The sequence below is a fragment of the Eriocheir sinensis genome, chromosome 18 (assembly GCF_024679095.1).
Source record: "Eriocheir sinensis breed Jianghai 21 chromosome 18, ASM2467909v1, whole genome shotgun sequence".
Taxonomy (NCBI): domain Eukaryota; kingdom Metazoa; phylum Arthropoda; class Malacostraca; order Decapoda; family Varunidae; genus Eriocheir; species Eriocheir sinensis.
In genome coordinates, this window is record NC_066526.1 from 16,087,854 (window position 1) to 16,097,873 (window position 10,020).

Genomic DNA, 10,020 nt, shown 5'->3' on the forward strand with positions numbered 1-10,020 from the left:
CATCAGCGTGTGCATACTCGTTAGCTGTCCGGTTAGTCAACATCGGTTTTTTCCATCGATAACTCTGCTAAACTGGACGCCGCTTTCCCTTTGTGCAGTCACGAACACACACACACACACACACACACACACACACACACTGGATTGAAGAGTGGACGCCTCCATTGTCAGCGGGGACAGCGCATTGGCTCGCCTCATAGCCCGGTAATGAGCGCTTGTAACTATAGCTCCCAACGAGGCTTTTTTGAAGATCCTTAATTGGTGCCGGAAACTTTTGAGTGAGGTTCGGAAAAAAGCGTTCAGAGTCCAATGAATAGATTTTCTCCTCGGTGAGTGTTCAGTATTACCCAGACTGCTTTGATGGCGCCCTTTGATAGTTGTCACCCCTGGAGGAGGCTGGGGGAGGAGGGATGCTGCGAGGAGAGAGTGGAGGGGGTGGAAAAGGGTGGAGGAAGGGAGGTAGGGCGGAGCATCGCGGGTGGGAGAACGTGCTGAACATCCCTCCACCTTTTTTTTTACCTTTCCCATTCCTTGTATTTCGGAATTTCTCAACACACGACACATTTAATTTGTTTGCCTTTGCACAGGTTCGCCTTTTCCTTATTTAATGCCCCCGGAAAAGGTTGTGAGTTTTATTATTCCGCGATGTGTTTAATGACGTTGTCGGGCTTGTATTATGTGCCTGTCAGACCAGTCACTTGTTTACCTGTTTAACGAATGCTGTGTAAGGGTTTTCATAGATATTTTACTAGCTGATCTTCGCCCACTAGCACACACACACACACACACACACACACACACACACACACACACACACACACACACACACACACACACACACACACACCTGTCTTTACCTTACCCTACGGTGATTTGTGTATTATTTACATAGATGTCTCCACCTGTCTGACGTGCCCATCACCTGTATATTCTCCTGATGCACCTTCGTTACTCATTAACCGACCTGATCTCACCTACACCAACGCCTGTCCTTACCTCTGGCCATCTACGTATTAATTTATTCACCTAAAAGCCTTCCCATGTCTGACCTGTCTATTTCTATTAAGCTATGCTCTTAAATTTCCCCGGATTTTGATAAACATCTTACCTTCTGTCACCTGTACTCTCGCCTGCCTTTACTTATGAACACCTAGGATTAACCGATGTACTTATATACTCTATCTGCCATACTAGACACCTGTGCATATAAGGGTACACTTTTATATCTTATTGACTTCCCTTTTCTCACTCATACAGTCGCATGCCTTTGAGTCTCGTCACCTGTGAGTTAACCTACTTACCTGTATGTTTCTACCAGACTTACCTGTATATCCACCTATGTCTCACCTTTATTACCATCCCACCTGTTGTTATTGACCTATTGACTGTTATCTCACCTACGTGTTCTTATCTATATACCTACCCGTGTTAACACTTTTATTGCCTGGAAGGTGAGGTGATGAGGTAGAAAATAACGTGGGTAAAGCTTTCTTCATTGATAGGTGCATACATCATCCCTTGACTGTCCAAATCCCTTATGCACGAGTTAACCAGCATCTTCACTCTTTCATCCCTCACGCATATTTCAATCAGTCAATCAATCTACCACTGCTAACACATTTATAAGCCAGAGGAGAGTGGCTGTAACAGGGAACATATACATAGTTATTAACTCTTACCTTATTAACAACTACTTGTGAATCCACTTAAGCTGCATTATCAAAGGAGGGAAGGTGGGAGAGTGACAGTAACTGATTAGCGCTTACCTTACTAATATATTCCTACCTGTGGATCTACCTTTATCATGGGAGGGAAGCGGGAGAGTGATGGAGTGCAAGATAGCGGCAATGTCTTAACGCCTTTTCATCAAGCACCTTTATCTCTTATCTCGAGGAATGCACAGGAAATGCACCCACACGTTGGTCCCTGAGTTTATTGAGCCTGTATCCTTATCTTGATCGCTGCGCCCTGACGGATTCACGGCGAGAGGGATATAAAGGGAGCGGCTTTGCTTTGACGAGAAGATATGAATAAAAAAAATATACTACGCGGGGCTTAGTGAAGTTTAATGAGGTTTTTGCATGTGTCACGTGTTTGTATGTGTGTGTGTGTGTGTTTGTGTGTGTGTGTGTGTGTGTGTGTGTGTGTGTGTGTGTGTATTTAATTTATGTGGAACATAATGGCACGTAAATCACTCCTGAAAACACACACACACACACACACACACACACACACTGTTACCCTTTTTTAAGTATTTTTGCTTTTCAAAGTAGTTAGTGTTATGTGTTATTTTTAAGGCGCGAACTGTTATTCACTCGTCACAGGGCCGGTGTTACCGTGGCCTGCTTCACAAGTTGATTGTAGTAAGTGAGGTAACACAATAGCTTTTTAGTTAAGTGATGTGTGGCCGAGCGGTAGCCGTTATAGGTTCACTTTAGTTCACTTTAGTTCTCTCTCTCACATGGAGATTAAAACATACGAATGTACTTTAAGTATATTAACAGTTTTATACAAAAGTTTACAGTTCTCGTGAGCGAAAACACACACACACACACACACACACACACACACACACACACACACACACACACACACACACACACACACACACACACACATACATACTAAAGAGCCGTCGTGTGTCATTTACTGCCTCGTGTGTGTTTATGTGCCGCTCGCGAACACACATTAAAATCTGAAGGTTACACGCGGATTAAATAAAACACACTTGATGGAAGGCATTAACCCGCGAGTCATTATCTTCTACGACACGAAAATTCACTCACTTTCAACTGCATATCTCCCTCGTCCCCCCTCCTCCCCTCGTCCCCACTCCCCCCCTTCCTCTCCCCTCCCCACCTCTCCCCATCCCCTCTTCCTCCTACCCTTCTCCTTCCTTCTATCCCTTACCCCCCTCCTCTCCTCCGTTCCTGTTCTTTCCTCTTCCCCCTTCTTGTTCTCTCCTCCTCTTCCACTTCCCCTCCTCCTTCTTCCCTCTCTCTCTCTTTACCTGTTTTCCTTCTTCCACTTCGTCGTCCTCTCCTCTTGTTCTCCCCTCCCCTTCCTTCCCTCTTCCTCCACCTGTCCTTCTCTCTCCCCTTCGTCCTCCTCTTCTCTCCCTTTTCTACGTCTTCTTTCCCCCTCCTGTTTCCTTCTCCTTCACTTCCTCCTCCTACACTGCTTCACTTCTGTCCATCCTTCTCCCCTTCACTTGTTTGTTTGTCCTGCTCTTTCTCCTCCTCTTCCTCCTCCTCCGTCCCTTCCTTTCCTTCTTTTCATTTCTATTCCTTTTCTTTCATCCTTCTCACTTCCCTCTTCTTCCTACTCATGGCTTCCTCTTCTGTCCTTCCCTTCCTCCTGGCATCCTTCCTATCCCCTGTCTACTTTCCCATCCCTCTTCTCTCTTCAACCCCTTATACCCCATACCCTCTCTTCCTACTCCTTCCCTCTTCTATCATCCCTTGCAATCCCCTCCCTCATTTCCCCTTCCTCCTGGTCCCCTTCCTGCCTCCCCCCTCCCCTTCCCCCTCTTCGTGGCACCAACACACATAAACACACCGACTGACCCCCTCCCCCTCCGCCTGTACCGTCCGTGCAACACCCTCGCTCACGCCAGTTAGCCTCACTCTGTAATAAGCCAAATTGTCAGCGACGTAAAATTTTCGTCAATGTATAAAATCCCTTTTTCGCAAGCATTCGTGACGGGCGACATTTTATACCCGTCTCCTCACGCCTCCATCAAGCGAGGTAAATCACGTCTAATCCTCTTATTTACCTGAGGAATAACAGCTCTCAGCCAGGTAATGTGATGAGGTGAGTCCAGGTGAGTCGGGCCCGGCCATCCCGTCCCTCGCTGCCTAAGAACACACATCACACTGGCGAAATATCTACGTCAATTCACTTAATTCCTGCGAAAACACTCTTCTTCGTGTCTCTGCCTCGGCCTGCGTCACGTACAGCCCCGCGCTCCCCTAACGTAGGGATTAAGGGGCAATTTTCTTCCCTGTATGAGTCGGAGTGAATATGCATAGCGGGGTGTAAGCCGGGGCGTTCCTGGATCTGTCTTGTAATGCTTTTGTGCGTTTTTCTGGAGCAGGTTTTAATCCCCTTCGTGCTGCATTGAGTATTATGACATTTCTGGATCTATACTTGTAAACGTGTACGAATTTGAGTTATCTTCTAATGCTTATGTTCGTTTTTTTCTGAAGCAGACTAATCCTCCATCATGCTGCATTGCGTATTATGACATTTTTGGATCTATGTTTGTGACCGTATATGAACCTGACTGAACATGCATAGCAGCTATTAATGTACTCTATTCCTGGATCTGTCGTGTAGTTGTAATATTCGCTTTTCTGGATCAAACTTTAATCCCCATCATTCAGCATCGACTGTTATGACGTCTCTGGATATACATTTGTAGTCGTGTATGAATTTGGTTGCATATGTATATCAGGTGTTAGTTAATTCGCTTTCTGGATTTGTCTTGTAATGCTCTTGTTCGTTGTGTTTTTTTTAATAGCAAACAGTAATCACCTTCATGCAGCTTTGAATATTATGTCATCTTTGGGTCTGTATTTGTCAACGTGTATGAATTTGGGTGCATATGTTTAGCAGGTGTTGAGTCGCTCTGTTCCTGAATTTGTCTTGTAATACATTTTTTCGTCTCTCTCGAGCAAACTTTAATCTCCATCATGCACTATTGATTCTAATAACATCTTTGGGTTTGTATTTGCTGTCGTGTATGAGTTTGTTCGACAGGTGTTAGTTCACTTTGTTCCTGGATTTGTCTTGTAAGGGTTATGGACGCTTTTCTGGAGCAAAATTTAATTCCCTTCATGCTGTATTGAATAGAAATCTTTGGGTTTATATTCGTAGTCGTGTATGAGCTTGGTTTAATATATATAACTGTTATTAATGTACTCCGTTCCTGGATCTGTCTTGTAATGTTTTTGTCCGTTCTCTAGAGCAAACCGTAATTCTTTTCATACCGAATCGAGTATTATAACATCTAGGGCTTTACATTTTAACCGTGAGTGAGTTTGGGTGAATATGTATAACAAGAGTTACTTAATTTAATCTGTTCCTGGATTTACCTTGCAACGTTTTTATTCGTCTTTTTCAGGAGCAAAACATAGTAACTTTTATGCAACAGAATATCACGAATGGACCTAATTTTCTTCTTCCGTGTGTGAGTTGTGGTGAATATGCAAGGCGGGTGTTAATTCGCATTTCCTGGATCTGCTTTATGATGAGTATGTTTATCTCTTTACCAACGCTCAGTCTTCTTTGCTCAGCAGGTCAGGGGCTGTGGCGCGTCACCCTATGCACATAAATCTTCTCAAGAAGACGTTTACTACGTGTTTGATGTTTTTTTCCATTAGGTATTAAGTAGAATTAAGCACCAATCTCTCTCTATATTTTTTTGGGGGGAGGGGTTGCCATTCCACTAGTACTGCGACAACAGTTATTGCCATCCACACTACAACTATTTAGGTACTGCCTGTAGCTCCGGTAGGCTCTCTAGAGGGGCGCCATGGACGGCCCCAGCAGGCGAATTTTATTTACAGTGGTTGCCGTGATATATGATTCTTGCTTGGCCCACGCTGCCCCCCGGTGCTCCACTTGGACGAAGTCGCTGAAGTTAGGGTTGATTTAAGATCTGGGCATCATGTGGGTTATCTTCCGCCACTCGGCGATGGTTTGAAAAAAAATATCTGTGTGTATTGGTGGGACTCGTGGTGAACCCACGGGCTCACCACGCCTTACATGACCACTCGGCCACCGCCTCCCTAGTAATATTGCGACTTCAACTGCCACTGTTATTGCAATCTTCGATGCTAAGTCCTATCACTATCATTACCGCCATTAATGCTACTATTACGATCATACACTATTACTGCAACTACTTTGCATTATAAGCATCCGTCTACTGTATACCACTACCACTGCTACTATATTACCGCTGCCATCATTCACACACACACATACACACACACACGCACGCCCCCCTCCCACACCTCTTAACAAAAGTGCTAATGGCTGTTTATTTCTTCCTTCCTTTCTTCCGAGAAAACAAACAAGAAATCAACAAGAACAAAAGCCAAGTCAGCCAGTCTCAAATATCAAGAGCAAACAGAAATTTAACGATAACCAATACATTTATAAAACAAACACTCACACAAACACACACACACACACACACACACACACACACACACACACACACACACACACACACACACACACACACACACACACACACACACACACACACGTACACACCATGACCACTCTATTCCCAGCTCTCCTTATATAATAAATTCCATGCATTCTTAATTTCAATATCCCGGGCGCCGGTCATATGTCACACATCCTAATTCACAGAGAGTGGCGGGCGATAAACCAAGCTGAGTTTATTACCGGGACACCATGTTAAAAGGCTCCGCTAATGCATGGGGGGCCAGCACGCGCGCGGGAAACACCTCTGGACTCGGGAGAACCGCACTGGTGGACTTGGGGATGAAGGGGAGGCGAGAGGAGGCAAGAGTGGCTTGGGAAAGAGTGCGAAGGGAAAGCGAGGAATGGTGTGTGGAGGGAGGATTTGAGGAGGAAGACGAGAAATAGAGAATGGGAAATATAGGAAGGTTGGTTAAGAGGGAAAAATAGGAAGATAGAGAAGAAAAGGACTAGTCGGTGAATGGGCAGAGATGGAATTGAATAAGAGTGAATAATGAAAATTGAAAAAAAAAGAGACGAATTGTGAGTGAGGAAAGGATCAGACGGAAAAGAGAGATAAGGATGATAGAAAATGGGAACAGAAGGACAGGCGAAAAGGGAAACTGAGACAGGTGAGCGATGGGAAAATGGGACAGGTAAAAGGGGGCTACTGTGGTGAAAGGGGAGCGCGGGATGTGAAAAAAGGCAAAGGGGCAGGTAACGGAGTGCAGGTATTTGAGGTAATTGGACGAGTGTGTGGCCTAGGTAAGGTGAGAGGACCCCGGTGTGTGTGTGTGTGTGTGTGTGTGTGTGTGTGGATGGATAGTTAGATAGAGAGAGAGAGAGAGAGAGAGAGTGAGTGGGGGTCAGTATTGCTGCAGTCTTAAGAGCTTTTTGTAAGTTCGAAAGCTCTTAGGAGTGTCAGTCGAACTTAAAATGTATTCCTCGTTTTTTTTCTCTTCTTTTTGTCATTTTATTTTTTTAACTGTTTTAAGTGTGTGTGTGTGTGTGTGTGTGTGTGTGTGTGTGTGTATGTGTGTGTGTGTGTGTGTGTGTGTGTGTGTGTGTATGTGTGTGTGTGTGTGTGTGTGTGTGTGTGTGTTTAAAATCAATAGCTCTGCATTCATATCTCTCTCCTTGTTTTCTGTTATCAAGTTCAAAACATCTTCAGCTGTTCAGCCTCCCTCTCCTTCCCTCTTTCTTTCGTTTTCTACCATGTCCTCCTTTTCTTCCTCCCTTTCCTTCTCTCCCCACTTCTTTTTTCCCTTTTCTGCCAGTCCTCTTGCCCATCCATCCTTCCTTCCCTCTCCGTTCCATTTTTCCTTCCTTTCTCCCAATCAATACAACTGCCTTACCCTTCTATCGTTTCTGCTGTTTTTATTTTCTTTGTTTCCCCTTTCTCTTCTTCCGTCCTTCTCTTCTTTTCCATCTTTTCTCATTACCGATTTCCCTACCTATGCTCCTCCCCACCTTCCTTTCCTTTCCCTACCTTTCTCTCCCTTCCCTTCCATGCATCTCTTTCCCTTTCTCTTCTTCCCTCCCTTCCCTTTTCAGCTTGCTCTGCCCTGCTTTCCCTTTCCTTCCCTTTCCTTCCCTATCTTCCCACTTCGCTTCTTTCCTTCTTTCCTTTATTTCCCTTCCTTGCCTCACCTACCTTTCCTTCCCTTCCCTTCCCTGTCTTCCCTACCTTACTTCCAGCTCCTCCTCCTTCCTTTCCTTCCTCCATCCCTCCTGCCTACGCGTTCTCTGTAGACATCCCAAATTTTGGAAGCCTCGTCCCCTCAGGGTCACGCCACCCTCCTATACGTGATCCTTATACTGCCTCTGCTGCTCGCCCTCTGTCTTTCTCTTGCTATCTATCTCTCCTCTCAATTTATCTATTTATCCATCTATATCTTTTTTTTAAATGTCTATGGCTATAAATATTTCTATCTTTCTATCTATTTACCTATACCTATATATCTATCTATCTATATCCATCTACCTACATCTATCTCAGTGTCATTAAAGAACTAAATATATTCAAATCAGATCTTTTCAGCCATCAAGTTCTGGCGTTTACTTTAAAGAGCATCTATCTATCGATCTATATTTATCTATCTATTTACCTATCCATTATGGTTATCAGAGAAAGAACTAGATCGGTTCGATTCTCATCATTTCAGCCCTTCAAGATTTGTTATTTAGTTAAAAGACAATAAAGAGGAGATACGATTAAACGAGAATCAATTGCATAAACTTAAACTCGAAAACGTGAACTTTGAAACAAACGACAATACAAGGGGTTTGAGTTGCATCCCCCGAGTCACTAAATATAATGAAACAAGAAAAACTTAACAATAAACAAGATAACCAAATGAATAAACGAGGATTCCAAAACGTATACTCTAAAACAAGCGACATTACAAAGTGGAAAAAGGCGATTCTAATTCCCCTTTTGAGCCTCCGCGTATAAGACAACAAGTGATAAACAATAAACCAGAATATAAAGTGCATAAACGTGGCCTCGAGAACAAGCAACCGTACGAATGGGGAAAAAAAGGCGGTTTAAATGGCACCTCCTGAGCTCCTATATATATTAGAACATGAGTAACTTACAGGAAACGAGGATAAACCTACACTCCAAAACGTAACTTCTAAAAACGGGGTCTCCAAAACAAGCGACAATACAAAACATGAAAAGGAAGGTTTGAATTACATGTGTTGAGCCCCTAAATTAAAGAGAACAGGAGTAACGTTAAAGTAAACAAGAGAACCATCTAAATAAACGTGGACTCTAAAACGTGAACTCCAAAACAAGCGACAGAACAAAGGGTAAAAAGGCGGTTTGAGTTGCGTCTCTTGAGCCCCACGTTCGGGTATTTCGCGTCGGTTTGCACTCCGGAGCCGCTTTGCCGCAATGTTCTGCCTAAGTGGCGGCGATCTCTTCTCTCCTGAAGCCTCAATCGCCGTCATCAATATTGCACAGTGAGTGGCCGTGTGTGTGTGTGTGTGTGTGTGTGTGTGTGTGTGTGTGTGTGTGTGTGTGTGTGTGTGTGTGTGTGTTTGTGTTTGTGTTGTGTATGTAACGTAACTTTCCTCACCTTACCTCACCTCACCTCACTTCACCTCACCACATCGTACCTCATGTCATCTCATCGCATATCACTTCACTTCACCTCACCTCACCTCACCTACCTTTACCTTACCTTACCTTACCTTACCTTACCTTACTACTCTTTATCTTATCTCATCTCATTTCACCTCACCTCACTAACCTCACGTAACCTAACCTTGCCTTACTACACCTTATCTCATCTCACGCACCTCACCTCACCTCCATCGCCTCTCTCCACTCTTGACATGCTAATTTCAAAATAGGATCACACCTGTCTGGCTTAATGGGGGAGACCAATTAGAGACTCAGGTGTGGGATGGATTAGGTGTGGGATAGATTTGTGTATGTGTGTGTGTGTGTGTGTGTGTGTGTGTGTGTGTGTGTGTGTGTGTGCGCGTGTATAGAATTTCCATCTCAGTTTGTGTTCGTTTTTCTTTATATTTTTTTGTTCCTACCTCTTTATATTTCTTTTCTTAATGTTGCTTTAGTGCTTCTACTCTTTATTTTTCTCCTTTTCCTCCTCCTCCTCTTTCTCCAACTTCTCCTCCTCACTGCGGGCAGGTAGGATATGACAGGTAATTAAAGATAAACCATACATACATTAATTTTCCAAGCCCTAAAAACCCACACATACACATCCAACACGCGATTTATTATCACAAAAGGAGAGAGAAGATAAATAACACAGAAACTTTACAGCTGGT